The sequence below is a fragment of the Diabrotica undecimpunctata genome, chromosome 4 (assembly GCF_040954645.1).
Source record: "Diabrotica undecimpunctata isolate CICGRU chromosome 4, icDiaUnde3, whole genome shotgun sequence".
Lineage (NCBI taxonomy): Eukaryota > Metazoa > Arthropoda > Insecta > Coleoptera > Chrysomelidae > Diabrotica > Diabrotica undecimpunctata.
This window is the reverse complement of record NC_092806.1, coordinates 62079155-62098245: the sequence shown is the minus strand read 5'-3', so window position 1 is coordinate 62098245 and position 19091 is coordinate 62079155. Positions and strand designations below refer to the sequence as shown.

Below are 19091 nucleotides of genomic sequence, written 5' to 3'. Positions count from 1 at the left end.
ATTCCTCTGTGTTTGTTGATTTGTTCAGCCTCACACGTGCCTTTTGATTCCAATAGAGATTCTGGATAACTCTTATATCTTTCTCATCAATATCAGCATTGTGTAGCATTTTTATTATTTCATCGTGTTTTACGGTGTCAAAAGCTTTTTCGTAGTCGAGGAATGTGATGACTATATCTTTTCGTTGGTCCATACAGTTTTGTACCAGGATATTCAAGCAGAATGATGCTTCGCGCGTCCCGAGTCCCTTCTTGAAACCAAATTGCGTCTCGCCGCTCAGCTCTTGTTGTAGCAGTGTTTTGTAACAGAGACCTAAAATTGGCATTGACGATCCGCCTACTACGCTGCTACGTGTTCTCGGTCTTACTTTATGGTGTCGAGTCCTGGACTGTGAATAAAATCGATCTAAATCGCCTTGAAGCTTTCGAAATGTGGTGCTATAGAAGAATTTAAAGTTTCCTGGGTGGAAAAGATTCAAAACTCCACAATACTAGAACGTCTTAGCAAGACTACTGAGATCATGAAAAGCATCAAGCAGAGAAAGCTGGAGTATTTCGGACATGTAATGGGAGGTACCAAATATAGGTTGCTACAAAATATCATGCAAGGAAAAATAGCAGGAAACGCAGTCCGGGACGAAGAAGAACCTCATGGTTGAAGAACTTGCGAGATTTATATGGTGTTGAAACAAGCATGCTATTTAGGGTGGCAGTGAATGAAATTAAGATAGCTATGATGGTAACCAACGTTCTGAAAGGACATGGTACATGAAGAAGAAGATTCAGTGCTTCGGCGTCGTCCTATTTACGGTTTCATTCACACGTTTCTCTTATTCACTTCTCGTATACACCTCGCTAGAACCAGCGTCTTCGAAATCTTCAAAAATCCGGCGAGTACCTTTTATACTCGCCACGTGTACTTGAGCCTTAAGTAAATAAATACATATTATTGTAATTATGAGATTATACATTGTACGCCAATTATTTTGTACATCTTCCACTCTCTGATGGATAAAACACCCTGTACAAAATTTTATTAAAAACTTGTTAATGTATTCAAATGTCGCATAAAACTGAATGACCTTGCTTTTTAGAGTTTACTTATATTCGAACACTAGTAGCTATAACTATGGTTACACAATAATAAATTACATAATCGTTATATTTTCTATGTTGCCAATATTCTGTGAATTTAATCCATCTGATTTTTTAATTCGCCATTTTGTTTTTATTTTTATATACACATTATGCTAATTACCTTTACAAATGAACATAAAAAATGTGTTCTGTATGACTGACTTGATGATTATATTATTATAATTGTCTAATAGTAATTTTTTTAAATATGGGCTTATAAAATAGATTGTTAAGGTAAAACAGCCGTAAGTAAAACATGATTTTGAAGAGAAGCTTCTATACTGGAGTTGTATTACTTTTTCTCTGCAGTAAAATGCTGAGTCGAGCGTCACGGTAGTAGCGCCACGAAACGAAATAGCGGTTCGTGCTTTGTGGTTCGCAGTCACAGTAAACAGTTGGAGGTGAAATAAATAATAAAATTACTTCAATTCAATTTTAAAAATACAAAAAAATACATAGTATAAAGCTTCGCGCTAGTCTACAGTAGCGCCTACTGTACCACTTTTGTTTTATCGTTACAAGAAATATAGGGAAAATATCGATAATCTGGCAAATAATATCTGAATAATATCATGAAACACAAATGAACTACTGCAGCATCGAAAAAATTGACATTAATTTCATCTCTGAGGCCTATTTTAAAAACGAAAGCTTCATTAGATTTAAAAGATATAAAGTATACCATATATTATTTCCTGAAAATACAGCTGGATGAAGTAGTTGCTATTATAATCAAAGACAATGTAATAAATTACCAAGGATTGAGTTATAAAACAGAAATGTTTCATGCTACTTATGTTAATGTCAAATCAAAGCCCTTTGAGTTTATCGTTACAGCTGTGTACTCCCCATCAAGATAGGCTCCCAAAAAAGAAAACTATCCATAAAAGATCTACATATTTAAGATCTATAACTATCTTTTAGACTTTCTGAATAGCCCAGGGAAAAGATTTATGATCGGTGGTAACTTCAATGCCAAGCACACTCACTGGGAATCTAGGCTAATCACAACTAAGGACAAGGAACTCAGGCAGTTAACCAGTTAAATTGTGAAACACTTTCAACAGGTAAACCAACATGTTGACCTACTTATACTAATAAAATCCTAGGTCTAATTGACTTTTTCATCACTTAAAATATTTCTTTTAATTATATGAATGTTGAGGAAGCATGGAACATGAATTCCGAACACTTTCCCATACTCACATGGGGCGATATAGTGATTCAAAATCAAAATTCTAAATTAAACAATAGACTGACAAATTGGAGAATCCACTAGGAAACTAAGTTCCTGTAGCTGGCTGTATACCATGTATCACAAATTTTTTTTATTTCAAATCCTTTATAAAAGGTATATAATAAAATACCCAAACGGGCTATATCACAAATACATTACATTTCGGAATGTAAATTCCATCATCAGTGTAACCTGAAGGTATTTGTAGAACTTTTCATCTTCAATTGGAAGAAACAATTAACTTGTCCATCCCGTTAAGAACTAAAGACCAACCTGATGAAGAAAAGGAATCTTTTGTTAAAAATATCCAGCAAGCTGCATGGGATAATTCACCTGAACGAATTCCTAGAAGTAAAGGTCACAATTAAGCTAAAGAAATTGGACTTAATTGCAACAAAATAAAAGGATCTGGCAGTGCTGGAGAGCTCCATCTGATAAAACAAGACTAAAGATGCAACACAGCAACTTAAAAAAGGTTGAAAATAAATCAGCAAAACTGATTATTTTCTCTGCAGAGCCATTAAGAGATTAACAACTCCAACTTTGCATAATCCTCCAATAAGAAATCTAGATGGAACCTGGGCAAAAAGCAACTTACAGAAAGCCAATAAATTTGCTAAACATCTAGAACAAAGGTTCCAGTCCAATGAGAGTGAAAATATACTTGAGTGGGGAATTATCATCCAGGAAGAAACAAATTAATCACTTCAAAAGAGTTGCTAATGAAATCAAAGATAAAACACGACTTCAAGAAAAGCTCATGGGTTTGTTTTAATTACAGGAGAAATCCTAAAACAACTACCTTGGAAAGCCATAGTTAAACTAACATATATTATCAACGCATCAACTCGTATGTTCCTACGATATGGAAAATAGCTGAGGTTATAATGATGCTCAAACCAATCAAATAGTGTATCATTATACATATCGATTTCTTTATTCTCTGTAATTTCAAAACTATATGGGAAGCTACTGTTGAAAAGATTAAAACCTCTCATAGAAACTAAATATATATAATACCGCCCCACCAACTTGGTTTTAAAAAAGGCACTCCACTGTGGATGAAGTCCGTAGAATAAAAGACGTAATAGAGAGAGCATTGGAAGAGAAGAAAGTAAGCAAAAGCAAGCTTTTAAAAAGCTTGCTCAAGTGTGGCATGAGCGATTTAAATACAAATTAAGAAAGATCTTGAACAGAAAGTACACAGAAATATTGGAATCATATACTTCCGATAGATCTTTTAGGGTTAAACATAAAGAAGCTTACTCAGAACTGAAAGAAATGAATACAGCAGTATCGGTAAGTAGTGTATTACAATCAGTCCTATATCTATTCTACATCAGCAAAATTCCTGAATTAGTGCATAATACAATCGCAACATTCGCAGAGGATACTGCATTAATGACTGAGGAAGATCATGCAGAAGCAACGCGTAAAGTGCAATTTCTGTTAACAAAATTAACAATTGGTCTAAATGCTGGCGAATCCAGTTAAATGCTGCAATTTTACAAACTAGCCAAACCAAATTAGTATAAATAATGCTCAAATACCATATGCCAATACAGCAAAATATTTGGGTATTACTTGAGATGCTATCATACGCTGGAGAACTTATGTCAAAAGGAAAACAGAAGAGCTCAGCATTAAGTATAAAAAAAAATGTACTGGCTCTCGAGAAGACAAAAAGACAAAAAGATCCTATAAATACTAACATAAACATAATTAAACCAGTATGGCATCCACCTGTGAGGTTGTCCCAGTAAGACTAATTAAGATTTTATGTTATACTTAGCGTTTCCAAAATAAAATGCTAAGAAGTATTGCCAACGCTCCATGGTATTACAGGAACAGCGACCTATATAGGGACGTGGAAATTGATACTCTTAATGAGACCATTTGGGAAATGGAAATGTTAATGAGGGTAACAAATAACAAACAACGACTCCTTAAGAGTGTTATGTCGAGACCATCCTTATGGACGTGGAACTAATTAAATGACTCAACAGGAAGAAGCCCTTTGAGTTAGTGAAGTGAAAAACAGAGTACAATGATCGTACACGCTAATATTTGTGTGAAAAACTATTAAATTTAAGGAATACTAGTGAGTCTGTCCCTTATTTAGGTCTTGGGTTTAGTTTACGACAAAAATTGCTTATTGATCAATATTGATCAGATTGTAGTGTCCATAAACATCATAGACGTGTTTATTAAGAAAATAATAACAGATATGATTTGGATATAACAGAATGTATGAAATTTTTTTATTACCGTAGTGAACTTACCAAGGGAGATATTCTTTACGTAATCAATCCAAAACGTATGGAAGATGGCGTAAAAAACAATATGCATCCATACCATACCTATTTACTTAATATTTCTCTGTATATTCTCGGCTCCAGCTTCCTATTGGCCTTCTTGTTCTACACCCCCTTCTTGGTTACCATATTTATGAGTACTTGCCTTATTATGTTGCCTGAAATTCTTCTTACTGGCCGTAACAGCTTAATTGTTGTATTGCGATTTTATCGGTTTTTATATGCTTAAATCACATGATTTTTCAAACTCTCTTATTTATTGATCTCTCGCATCTAGATATTCCCGGCGATCGTTGCCAAAAGTCCATTTCTTTCGCACTAAGTGTTTTTTTTTTGTTTTTTCTTTTAAGGGCTTCACTTTGCATCTATGCGTGCTGATAGATTTTATTATGATGTAAATTATTTTTTTATATTCTCTTCATGTAGAGATATGTTTCTACCCGCTTCCCTTTAGACATATCTTTGACTTTATGCAAGGCCGATAAATAGCAGAAGCAACATTATAAGGCAGTTGATGGAAAAATACAGGAGTAAAGAAACATACGTTCATATGGTATTCATTGATCTTAAGAAAGCGTATGATAAAGTTTCTCAAGAGATTATGTGGTGGTCACTCAATAAGAAAGGAGTCCCCGGTGAATATGTAAAGATTTTAAAAGACATATATGATACAGTAACAACTAGTTTCAGCAGGTATGTGGGAGAGACTGATAAATTTCATGTGAAAGTAGGATTGTAATTGTACTAAGACTCCGTGCATAGTCCTCATTTGTACTCATTAGTGTTGGATTAGATGAAAGCGGGACTAGAGGGTAACATTTCCTGGTTTTTAATGTATGCTGATGATGTAGTGTTAGTGGGAAATAGCGAAAGCGATTTAGAACAAAAATCGGTTGCCTGCAAAGTCGTTTTTACGGGCGAAGATTTTACGTGACCACGTCTTTTTCTCGGTAGAATATTTATTGATATGAATATTATTAAATTGCACAATAGGAACAAGGAATTGAATGAAAATAAGAATTGCACAAATTTTAACTATAGAAATATATTTTGTTTACTAAAATATTGTACATGTAAACTTAAACTTAACTAATTTCTATTTGAGTGATTTTGTTGAGGATAGGACGATGATAGGAGAAATATGAAATGAAAGGAAGTGTTTCTGCTGTAATGTGTCTTGAACGCCAAGAACGCTCGAGAAAGACAGAGACACAAGCACGCACCGATTCAACGCGCCTAATTCTCTAGTGCTGCGCGCGCAGCGGACCGATCATGTTTGAGTGGGAGAGAGACGCAAGGCATTCGCCGGTCCGGCGGGCCTCTCTCTCGTTCGGTGACTCATCGTAACAGACGTGAGCGGGCGTTAAGGCGGGTACACATTTGCGAGCAGAACTGTTCGCGAACCGTACGCGTACAGATAGTTGAAAAATATTCTACATCGTACTGATCGCATACTTATCTCGATCCATGGAAAGCGACAAACCAACAACGAACACACATATGTGCGAAATGATTCATTTTATTTATAATTTGGGTACTGATTATGTTTCTGATTATGTTTCTGTTTTTGCTTGTTTAACAATAATCAGTTTACTGTTTTCTCACGTCTCTAGGGACACGTCATATTCATTTAATTTGTAATTAGGGTATTTATTACGTCACGTTTCTAGCTTCATGTTCAGTCAACAAAATATTTAATACAATCTTCTGGTAGCCTATCCATAGTCTCACCTATTTCGCGCCATGCATCATCTTTTAGGTTTTTTCGGAAATGATCACGGTCTTTTGGATCCCAAAGTATTGTTTTGTTCTGATATAACTCAATAAGTTCAATACATTTTTTCTCGGACCACTGTGCCATCATGTAGAACTTCACGCCGAAAAATATACACTAAATTTAAACTGTTTTTTATATCACAAACTATTTCAAAGTAGTACAAAATTTAAACCAATTAAACTAAAAACCGCGAACTCAACGTCAAAATGCGTACACATTTTGGAGACGTAGGGGAGACTGGTGTCATTTGTAACAAGAGTGATATTGGCGCAATCATTTGAGATAAATCAAAACGCACTAATATGCATAGACGGATATCTGCCTCACACCACCGACTGTAGTTTCAGAGTTGGCCGTAACCTACTGCACAAGTTAGAGTCACTTGTTTCTATCATCATCATAAAAGTAAATTTTAGTTGCGCCACAAATTGTTGATTTTTAACATCTTTACCTCCGTTTACTGTAGCTAACTTTTTCTATGAAGGGCATAATATATACAAAAATCATCTTTCTTATTTATAGGTTAACTTGGTGTCGATTGTAACACACACTGCGGTGTCGTTTCTAACATGTTACAATTTACACCTATTATACTATTATTTAATAGAGTTTAATTATTTTCTATGGAATATTTTGGTCATGTGATGAGAGGGAAAAAGTACCGATTGTTCCAGTTAATTATCCAAGGAAAGATTCAGGGCAAACGAAGCGTGGGGAGACGACGTATATCTTGGCTGCGCAATTTAAGAGACTGGTTCACATTTAACCAATTATTGGGGTTAACACCAATAGTTATTTATGACGAAGCAGCTAGGAAGGAAATAGATACTAACCAATCTATTAGAAAAGTGACTAAAGATTATGGTATGTGTCACGATTCTTTATATCGCTATGTTAAATCGTTAGCTGAAAACTCACAATCTCTGGTTGGATACAATCCTCACAACAGAGTATTTAATGACGAAATGGAGTTACAGCTTGCTAAATACTGCGAAACTGCTGTATATTTGTATTTCGGACTTACCACAAAAGATTTACGCAAGTTAGCTTTTCAATTTGCAAAGTGTAACAGACTGCCCTGCCCAGAAAAATTGGACACGACTGAACGTGCAAGTGAAGATTGGCTTATTGCATTCATGCGACGAAATTCAAATTTAAGTCTTTGTACACCTCAAGCTACTAGCCCTTCACGAGCAATGAATTTTAGTAAAGAAAATGTAAACTTTTTTAATAAATTGTCAACTAAATTAGACAGATATAATTTTGAGCCTTACAAGCTATCCAAAGTTATAGCTAGAAAAAAAACTAAGCAAGTGGGGAATACCGTACCTCCAATGTTCGTCTTCACACGGTTACGTTTTCAAGACCACTTTATTAGAGATGGACCAGTTGAGTGTATAGGAACTGGAAATAAGTCTGGATGGACGCAAGATAATGAATTTCTTGTTATTACGAAACACGTAAAATCAAGTGAAGCCAATAAAGTGCTTGTATTGCTAGACAACCACTAGTCTCATATTTCAATTTCTCTGATTGAATTTTGGAGAGCTAATTTCATTACTCCACTTTCATTTCTGCCGCACACTTCACATAGGTTTAAACCTTTAGATAATAAATCAGTGGATGAAAAACAATGCTGAAAAAAGAATGACTATACGATTGGTCTTCAATTATGAGAACATCATTTCCTTTGACCACTATGCCTGTCAATATTCTTGCTGGTTTCTCCTGCACTGGTATTTGGCCTGTCAATCAAGATATTTTCCAACGATAGTGATTTTACTGCATCAACTCATAGACCGTAACTCATAGACCTCTATATGAAGAAACCATAGAAATTAATCAACCTGAACCACCTACAGTTCAAGACAACAGTCACTTGAAAAGTCAACCGGGTCCATCCACTACCTTGTCACCTAAAATACACACTATTCCGTCAGCCAAGCCTAATAATCCAGCTGTATTTATTTCGCCTCAAGATATTAAGCCACTGCCGAAAGCATATCTAACCAAACTCAAAAAAGAAGGAAGAACGAGACGAAAGACAGCTATATTCTGACTGATACACCAGAGAAGATGTTGATTGAAGAAGAAAATTCGAAGAAAAGGGACACCTTCAAGCGTAAACTTCAGGTTGAACATAATCTAAAGACAAAATCTTTGCAATTAAAGAAAAACATCAAAAAGAGAAAAGCAGCCCTGAAAGCAACCGAAAAAGAGTCTTCCAATGAGGAAGTTTTGTGCTTGGTATGCGGTGGTCCATATTCATCAAGCTCCGAAGATTGGTGGTTAGTACAATGTCGAGAATGTAAGCACGTTACCCATTTAAACTGTATAAACAAAAGCCCATTATACATTTGCTTTAATTGTAAATCTGACTGTGATTAGTGTTTTCTCTTTAAAAATATGTTACCAGAATTTGTTATTGGTTTTATTTCGAACGCTTACACATATTCTTTTCTGTCATTGTAGTATTAAATATATTTTTTACTACTTTCTATTTAATTTATTTACTCTATGGGTTAATTTCTCTAACAATCAACACCAGCAATCATTTCTGTAATACTTAACCAGCTTTTGAGCCAAAGATACTGTGTAATAGACTCCCTAGTATAGGCTAGAATAAATTAAAAATTTCAAAAACTTCAACTGACTCAAAAAAACAATTTGTGAGATTTGTAACAACCCACACCAGTCTCCCCCACACACACGAAAGGCACAATCGAAAATGTTAAATCAAAACAGCATTTGCTTGTTTAACAAAAATAAAAATATGTACAATAATCAGTTTACTGTTTTCTCACGTCTCTCTAGGATGGAACACGTCATTCACACAATGTCGATTTGATAAGACTTTAGATAAGATAAGAGACAATAAAAATGTTCGCTGCGTCTAGTAAGCGCCGTCCAAACTGAAAGCCGAGCTTCCTTTGAAGTCGTGAAATAAACCGCAACAATTTGGTTCGCGACGAGTCACGATGAAACAGTACGCAAGCGGTTTTTTCTGCCGTACACATAAAGGCGGGTAAACATATGCGAGCCGAACTGTTTGCGAACTGCTCGTGAGCTGTTCGCGAAGAGTTCGTTGAAAATATGTTTATGTTCAGGCTATCCAATACCCTAAGTATCTAATAACAAACCGAGAATTAATTTACTTCGTTAATCTAAACATTTCGGTATTTTGTTTACATTATCTGTTATTAATTTCTCTCGCTACTTAGATAAGCCGCGCCCGTTCAGCAATTTTGTTTAACAGAATGATATCATCGCACACTTGGCAGAAACAATTTATAGACACAATTTATAGTTCTGCGAACATTCTTTGTGTTCGTCCCAAAAACCGACAGGCGGTGGTTCCTGACGAGCAACGAACGAACAGCTCGCAAGCGGTTCGTCCCGTCGTACAAATTAACGAATATAGCGTTCACAAACGGTTCGCGAACAGTTCTGCTCGCATATGTGTACCCGCCTTTAACGAATATAGCGCTCACAAACGGTTCGCGAACAGTTCTGCTCGCAAATGTGTACCCGCCTTTACACTTTTTCATGAATGACTCCGAGCCACAACCTAATTTAAGACGTTGTCACGTCAAAAACTGGAGAAGTGGAGACAAGGCCTTGAGGAAAAAGCGACCCATGCAACGAAAACTGTAGTAACTCAATTTTTGTATAATTCGAATTACTACCTTCTTCTGAATTATTCTATACGTAGCTGTAACATAGAAGATTGTAGTAACTCTAGCGGCTGTATTGGCAACTTAAAATACACAATTCAGTTTTATAGTATCTCAAATAACCTACCACATTTTCAACGAAAACTGCATTAAGTTGAGTTACTGCAATCTTCGCTGCATAATCATCATATTTTTTAAACAATATTTGTCTTATATTAACTTACTACAGTTTTCTTTGCATAATGTCTAGATAGTGCTGTGTCTTCTTTGAGTTACTATTGACTTGTTTGCATTTTCGTGAATAACTTTTTGAGGTTATGCACTTATATAAATATTTGCTTGAGCTTTGTGTGAAGAATGTTTGAAATTTAAAATATGAATATAATTAAACGTATATTGGAGTTATCTAAGAAAATTAGTAAACTACCTGACCCTAGTAAGTATAGATACAAAAGCAATAATATTATTACTTTGGTAAAACTTCAAATTTCCTTTTGCCACCATAAAAGCTATTAATACCTAGTAGGTATTGTTTATATCTGAATTCTTATGACTATCAGAAATATCATAAAATATAGTTCAGGGGCCATATAGTTTTAACTCTTGTTTCTAATTGCTACAGAGCTGTCTTCACCAATACCCGTGAAACCAACAGGAAAGATAGAAAGTGATTCTATCGTGATAACTGAGGTGTTGAATAAAATTATTAATTATGTAGAGAAGCAATGTCCTTTCCACTATCATGATATCGAAAATTCCGACTGTTTTGATGAGGATCCACATTAAGTTCCTACTGATGATAATGCTGAATCAGAAGGTGAAAAACAACATAGTAGTAATAAACCTAAACTAAAAAGAAAACTATCAATGACAAACACGAAAGGAAGAAAGCGTGTAAGAAATCAATAGGAGTGGAAAGACAATAAGGCTAAAAAGAACTTAATATAGGAAATAAACATAAAAATAGAGCATGCAAAATAATTCCATCTAGGATCATGAAAGCACCATGCAACGAGAACTGCAGAAATGGATGCACGGAAAAAATTTCGGAAAAAAAAGAGGCAAAAAAATTTTTTGGGGACTAGCAGATCACAATGGGAAGACAATGGGATTTCATCACAAAATGTGTTTATCAAAGAGAAAAGAAACAGGGAATTAAGAAAACTGAGTCAAGGTGCAATTTTTCTCGAGAATATAATTTTCTGCTTGATAATAAAAGAATAAAAATTTGTAAAACGATGTTTTTAAACACGCTGGGTATATCGGAAACCTGGATTACAACTGTCTTGAAAAAATTGGAGAAGGTGGCACTTTAGAAAAGGATATGCGGGGACGCCATACTGTAAGACCCAATAAAATTGCAGAAGATGTTAAGGAAAGTGTGAGAACTCATATTAAATTGTTTCCATTAGTTCCTTCCCATTATAATAGAAAACATCCAAAGAAAATGTATTTGGAAGGTGGTTTAAATATTTGTAAAATGTACAGAATGTACAAAGAGCATATTGGATCCAATTCAGTACAGATTGCAAGTGAACGGCAATATCGTGAAATTTTCAACTCAGAATTCAATATAGCATTATTTAAACCAAAAAAAGGATCAGTGTCAACTATGCACGGGTTATACAGATACTGATAATGACATAAAATTGAAATTACAAGAAAAATATGATCAATACTTAGCTAACAAAGTTGTAGTCCGAAAATTGAAAAATGTGGATAAAGAACTAGCTACTGAGGATAAAACTTTATGTGTTGCGTGTTTTGATCTGTAAAATGTATTAGTTACCCCTCAATTAGAAGTAAGTACATTTTAATATAAAAGTAAAATTGCAACCTATAATTTTACAGTCTACGACATAGGTAACAATAAAGGATTTTGTTCAGTTTGGTATGAAGAGGTTGCGAAACGGGGACCAAAGGAAATTAGTAGATGCTTGTAAGACTTTCTGAGGACACAAAAAACTAAAGGGGTTGAAAGTGTTATCTTATACTCCGACAATTGTGGGGAGCAAAATAGAAACCGTTTTATTTTCTCCATGTTTGCATATGCTTCTAAATTTCTCAACATAACACACAGATTTTTGAAGAAGAGGCTACTCAGAAAGAAGGAGACAGTATGCATGCAGTAATAAAGACAGCTAAACAGCGACAGGATGCTGTCTATACCCCCAGTCAATGGATCACATTAATAAAAATGGCGAAAGTAACTGGCCAACTCTACACAGTAAAACAAATGCCCCAAGCAGAGTTTGTAAAATTTGCTGACATGGTAAAAAATCAGAACTGGGGAATGGACGAAACTTTTAATCCAGTAAAAATTAATAAAATGCGAGAATTGTCGTGGCTACCAGAAAACAATAGAGCCTAATACTGTTCAATTTAAATAGAAACTCCAAGAAATCTATGTCTGAAAAAAAGTAGGCGTAGTCAACTTCAAACTTATTCCACTGAGTTGCCGAAACTTTATACTTCTCCTCTACCTGTTGATATAATAAGAAATTGAAAGGTTTATTAGAACTTTGTAGAGGTGATCCACCTTCAATACCGCGTTTGTACCTTAACTTCTTTTTTTCTTTACAAACTAGGAAACACAGACGGAGAATGATATACATCAAGACTCTAAAAGTTCTAGTAGTAGCGAATCTGAAGAAGATGACTTTGAGTAGAAATAAATGTAACCTATTTTGTGAAATTTAAGATATAATTATAAAGTTCGTATTATTGTTCGGACGAAAAATGTAGTAACTATAAAAAAAAACAAAAATTATAATTTTTTTGTGATAAATTTTAGGAAATGCATTTAAATAAACATACCTACAAAAGTTTTGTTTTCAACAGTTTATTCATTCATTTATTTATGGATATTTTAGAAACTACTAACCAGTGTTTATACTTGTAAATTAATTTTCTCAAAACTATCTAAAATGACTTATTACAGTCTTAGGACTGTAGTTATTTTACAGTAGTAGGACAAAAACAGAGTATTTGGAATGTTCCTTTAAAAATGGAGTTACTATAAACAAAATGATATCTGTGGATGGTGAAATCATTGTAAAAAGTAATAGTTTTAAGTACCTAGGATCGGTATTACAAAGTAATGGGGAAATAGATGGAGATGTATGCTGTAGAATTAGGTTTGAATGGATGAAGTGGAAGGAAGTGAGTGGTGTGTTGTGTTACAATGAAAAATTTCAATGAAGCTAAAGGAAAAATAAAACAGTCATAAGACCAGCTATGATCGGCGGAACTGAATGCTAAACAGTTAAAAAGAAAGAGGAACAACGAATGCATATTAGTGGAGTGGAGTGGCAAAAAATGATAAAATTAAGAATGAGTATATTAGGAAAAGTCTAGAGGTGGCACTAATTGACACCGAAATCAGAGACCATGTGTTAAGATGGTTTGGTCATGTTTATTACCCAATACGAAGAATTGTTGATCTGCAGATTTCTGGGAGGAGTGAGAAAAGAACACCAAATAACAAAGAGATATCGCAGCCGTTTAAGTAATACTTTCGGTCCATATTTAACCAGTTTTGGCAGTATGTTTCCTGGACAAGGTGATTGGCTATACTTTAACTCTTTGCAAATGGTTTCTACATCTTTCATTAATATTTTGCCTTGTATACTGTTAGCTACTTGCAGTGTTCTTTGGTCTCTGTTAATAGTTTTTTAAAGAGTTCTTTCCACTTTTGTAGTTATATGGATTGGATGATGTTTCTTCCCCTTTCCTTTCATATATTTTCTAACAGCTGTCAACATTTCGAGCTTTGCCTTCTTTCTAAATATGTGTTTTGTCTCGAGCAATTTCTTCCCAAGATTCGTTTTTCTTTTGACATATTTTTCTCTCATGTACTATTGCTTGAAGATTTTTATATTGGATTTTGTCTGCTATATCTATTGTGTTGGTATTGTGTTGTTACAGATATTTGTTGGAGAATTATCCATTAACGTTCAATAAAGCCAAATTATATGGTAAAAAGAATACGGTCTGTAATATAGAATATTGATGGTGATTGTTAAGAAATGTCAATCAATTTAAAATCTGTATTGCTGTTTTATGTCGATATTTTGAACATTTATTGCAACATTAATTAATTTAATAAGTAGTTTGGCGCAATACTGTTTTCTTACAACTTTTTAAAGCGTATATTTAAAATCACATGTTTTATTACGCTGTAATAAAATTTATATGTGAGAAATACGTTTTAATCTAAATTTGAAATAGTATATAGTGTGTACATTAAAAACATGTTTTGTTTACATGATAATATATTAAACCCTGTAGATATGAAAATAATTTTATAATATGAAAATTTTAAAAGTGCCATAATTCTTATAAATAACTTTTTTGATGTCCTGTATATAGTGAATTTATCATACTTCTAATTTTTCATTTTTTTTCATTTTTCTCCTAACAGCCAAGTAAGGTATATAGCCCAGTCGACAGAGATTTGGCCCCTAAAAATCATACGAACAAGCTGAATTGTGCCGAGAATGTCAATTTTGAGACGCCGAAAAAGATGCAAAAACGTTTCCGCCCCCTCATAGGGGACGGAAAACGAAAAAATCTATTTACGAAGAATCTGTAAGCCGTAGAAAAAAAATCAAATAAAAAATGTAGCCGAGATAATTTTGGGTAAAAATGTTTATTAGCACTTTTGTGTAGAATGAACCGTTCTCCCAGAAACAACGCTTAAAGCGACTGGCGATTTTGAACTCGACGGTAAAAATTCGATATCTTTTGATCAGAGTGTCCTACCGAAAAAAATTAAAATGCATTTTAAAGGTAAAGAGAGCAGCTTTTGTATACAATTTTTGTATTTTGACGCAAATGCAGTCAGTTTCTCTAAATTTATTCAATAAATAAACGTTATGCGATTTTTGCCAATTTTTATGATTCTCGTTAGATCAATAAAACTTTCATTGATTGTCCGCAGTGGAATTTTCCTTGTTAGAGCCTAATATTTCAACCATATAACTAGACTATATAAAAAATTGCATAAAATGCATAAACGTCAATTTATTTTAAATTGCGGATCTGAAATAATATTTATCTAACCGTAGATCATGCTATGACTAAGTAACTGGAAATTCAAATGATCATTTTATTTCAACATTTCAGTCTTCAATATTATCGATAGTACGTATAGATAGTACCTATTATTCTTGGTATTGTTGTAGCAGGCAAGTCCGTAATAAAACGGTGTTTCAAAAGTTTATAACGTGGAGTATCAATCGAATTATCCTTTTGCAAATCATTTTGTTCTCAAAAGTAAAAATGTAAACTTAAGGATCCAAGCTTGTTTAATTCGTTAAAAACTTTGATTTTAAAATGTCAAAAATAGCTAGTATTGCTATTTGGAATAAACCTTACAAAGAGATATCTATGGATATGGACAAAGTTTATTGTTCAGTAAGTACTAAATATCGGTTTAAAACAAAACAGTTTTAAAATAAATAAGCTTCGGTTTCTAAGTCTTTTCGGTCAAATTCGAAAGAAGGAAACGAACAAGATAGTTTTAATGAAGACTTGTGCTGTGTCTTAATCTCTTCAAATATTCCGCTTTTAAAATTATCCAATAAAAACTAAACTTCTTTTTAAAAAAATATTGTAAATTGAATATTTCAACTGAAAGAACTCTAAAGAGAATCCATGTCAACTCGTTGGACCCGTCAGTATCTGTCCGGAGGATATGTCCGGCGGACAGATCCGTTGTTAGCTATATACAGGCAGATGTGTCTACACACAAATTCGTTGGCGCTACACATTAACGGACAAATCTCTCAGTTCTACTGGTTTCTGCGTTGTGTGTTTATCTGTTTTCCACTGTGCTATGAATAATAAAATGCAACTAGCAATAATTGGAGGATATATAGTTTTATTTGATGATAGAAAAAAGAAAAGACTGTGGTCAAAACAATGGTTATTAGAACGAAGAAAGTACTCACATATGAATTTAATTAGAGAACTCGAAACAAGAGAACCTCTTGATTTACACAATTTTCTGCGAATGGATAATAAAGTATTTAAAACATTATTAGGGTATGTTGGCCCTAGAATCGAAAAAAAGAACACACACATGAGAGAATCGGTAAGTAGCAGAGAGCGATTAATCGCCACGCTTCGATACTTAGCAACTGGTCAAAGTGGTGAAGATTTAAAGTTCAGTTGTGCAATCTCCCCACAGCTTCTTGGACAAATAATACCTAAAACTTGTTGAGAAATATTTATATCATTAAAAGACGAATACTTGAATGTTTGTAAATGCTTTATTCTCATAAGTACAGATATTAGCTATTAGTAAATTAAAAGACTTACCTACTTAAAACCTTTATTGTGTAAGTACAATAATTTAAGTGCTGAGTTAGTACTAGGAGTATTATTTTTTATAAAAACAAACTCAGAAAGGTTAACCGTAGTATCTTCCATTATTGTATTACTTGTTGATGATGTACCTTGAGAGTGAGAGAGCGGAACACGTTGTGGCTGATTAGCTGCTAATAAGTGTGGTGCAGTTGATGTGGATTGCTCTGAGAAAGAATTTAGCTGAAAAACCGATGTGATCGGTCGTGTTGCAAACTAATTGCCATAATATTTCATTTGATTTTGCCTGTAATCATAGGTGTCTTGAACAGCAGGGGTTGAATAAGCAGGCACTAGCGATACATAAGTTGGTAAGTGAAAGGCACAGTTGTCCGTAAGCCTTCCTAATTTTCCATAAAACAAAATGTCGGAAATGATTTTCTGTGCAAAAATTCGTTGTCGTATGTCCATGGATCGAGATCCAGTGCTACACTTTTTCCAAACGGATCTTATGAAGATGCTGGTGTTTGTGGAGCTGCAAGAGAAATATAAGCTGCTCTTAAAAACTCTCCTTTTTTTTGAGCTAAACTAGTATTTTTGTTTGTGAACCTGCTCTTCTTTTCACTACTCAGTAAACGGCAACTGCCTGCTGAAGGGTAAGAACACGTAGAATTCCGGCGAACCGGCGCGCTTATTGCTGGTACTGAAAAGCGCTTATTTTTAGCGCTTGCCTGCTTTTACGTGGACAAGTACAAAGCTGGATATCAGCATCAGTTTGTTTAAAACTTTTCGTAGTGATGTATAGTATTGGATGGAGTATTTTGCGTAATCGATGCTGCAGAATCGTCAGAACGGAAAAAGTCATTTTCTACTTCAGCATAATCTCATAAATCTTGGTCATCGGCAGTGTCTAGTGATTATTCATGTTGAATGACGACATCCTCATTTTCATCCTCAGTAGCATCAAGAGCTGTCACAGGAGATGCACTGCACTGAGAGTTCTCTTGGTCCCTATGACCTTCAGTTCGGGTCAAATTTCCCGAGCTAGGGCGTGATTTAATGATGTCTTTCAGAAAGTACAACGATTTAAAGTAGTGCCACTTACTGGTGTGCTTTTCTCCACCTTCATCTCCAGATTTGGGGCGTTTAATTTTCGACAACTCTGTACTAAACTGATCACGCAAATACTTCCACTTTTTGCGCAGTTTGTCTTCTGTAATAAAAGAAAAAACGAATAAAATATATACATACAAGAAGGTTCAGTGTTACGAAACTAACTACATTATGGTTAGTCGAATTCCTGTCTGTATATAGCTACATTTATGAATACTAAAGCTTAATTTAAATTATGCGAATTTATGTTATTTTATTATTACAGGTACATATTATTTGGTTTCAGGTATTTAGCCACAGGAGCATCATTCAAAGCCTTGTCATTCAGTTTCCGAGAGGGTTCATCAACTGTAGTGAACATTGTTAGAGAGGTGGTTACAGTTGTATGGGATAAACTTTAGCCTTTGCATATGCCAGTACCAACTAAACAACTTTTTTAGAAACTGCTAAGGATTTCTTTGGTCTTTGAAATTTTCCAAATGGGCTTGAAGCCATTGACAGAAAGCATGTCCGAGTTAGTGTCCAAGTAATTCAGGATCCATTTTTTTTAATTACAAACATTTCTTCTCTGTCGTCTTACAAGGCGTTGCTGATGCGAACTATCGGTTTATAACAGCCGACGTTGACGAATATGGCAAACAAAGTGATGGTGGGACCTTCGAAGCATCTGATTTATACGATCTATTATTAAACAAGCAGGAACTTGACATTTCGGAACCCTCATTCTTACCTGGAACGAATGTGAAAGCTCCATATGTGTTTGTTGGAGACGAGGCATATCCACTGCACTACTTTGCCAATAATCCTTTAGTTTATGATGTGTAAACATATTTTTGTAATAGTGCAGAATCTATTTGACTTATTTATTTTGCTCTAAATGTTATACATGATAGAAATCATATTGTTTAATTAAGAGTTTCTAAAATATGTATTAGGACCGACAGGCCGTATGTAAGAACAAAAATTAAATAGATACCGTCTTATAATAAAATAATAAAATCATTTGTTTGCCTTCAATTTTCATTTAAACACTCACGTCCTTCCAGCACTTTTCCACATAATTCCTGTTGGAATATTTTTTAACTCGTTTATCCCATATAGCCGGTCTTTCGTATACCAGACTGATCAATTGATCGTTGTCACTCATGTTAATAAATGCTTTTACAGCCTCAAATATTGTGTAAACGCACAAAAACAGACACTCCCAAATACGACTACCAGCGTCCTAGAAGCTGGAAAATAATATATTGAACATTCTTGTTTGCTGGTCAGCGCCTATTGCAAACGCCGACAAGTTCAGACAAGCGTTCTTTGTGTACCGCTCCATATCAAAGTATGCTAATATACACATGCGCTTGTTGGCGCTTGTCAGCGCTTGCTCGCCAGCGCCGGCAACACGCGTTCTACGTGTTCCTACCCTAAGGGTTCTTTAACCCTTCCTTAATTTCTTCCTCTGTTGTTGCCTTTTTCGTGATTATAAACCCCAAGTTTTTGAATTTATCCTTTCCTTTGATTGTTGCGTTGTCATCA

The 19091-nt window shown here is 34.5% G+C and overlaps 1 long non-coding RNA gene across 1 annotated transcript in view; it reads left to right on the top strand.

Annotated features, from left to right (window-relative positions):
* Positions 1-18511, top strand: part of LOC140438253 (uncharacterized) — a 33179-nt gene extending 14668 nt beyond the window's left edge. The window contains exon 4 of the long non-coding RNA XR_011950469.1: positions 17848-18511. This is a non-coding gene — a long non-coding RNA (uncharacterized lncRNA). The remainder of the gene's footprint in view (positions 1-17847) is intronic.
* Positions 18512-19091: the final 580 nt, after the last annotated feature.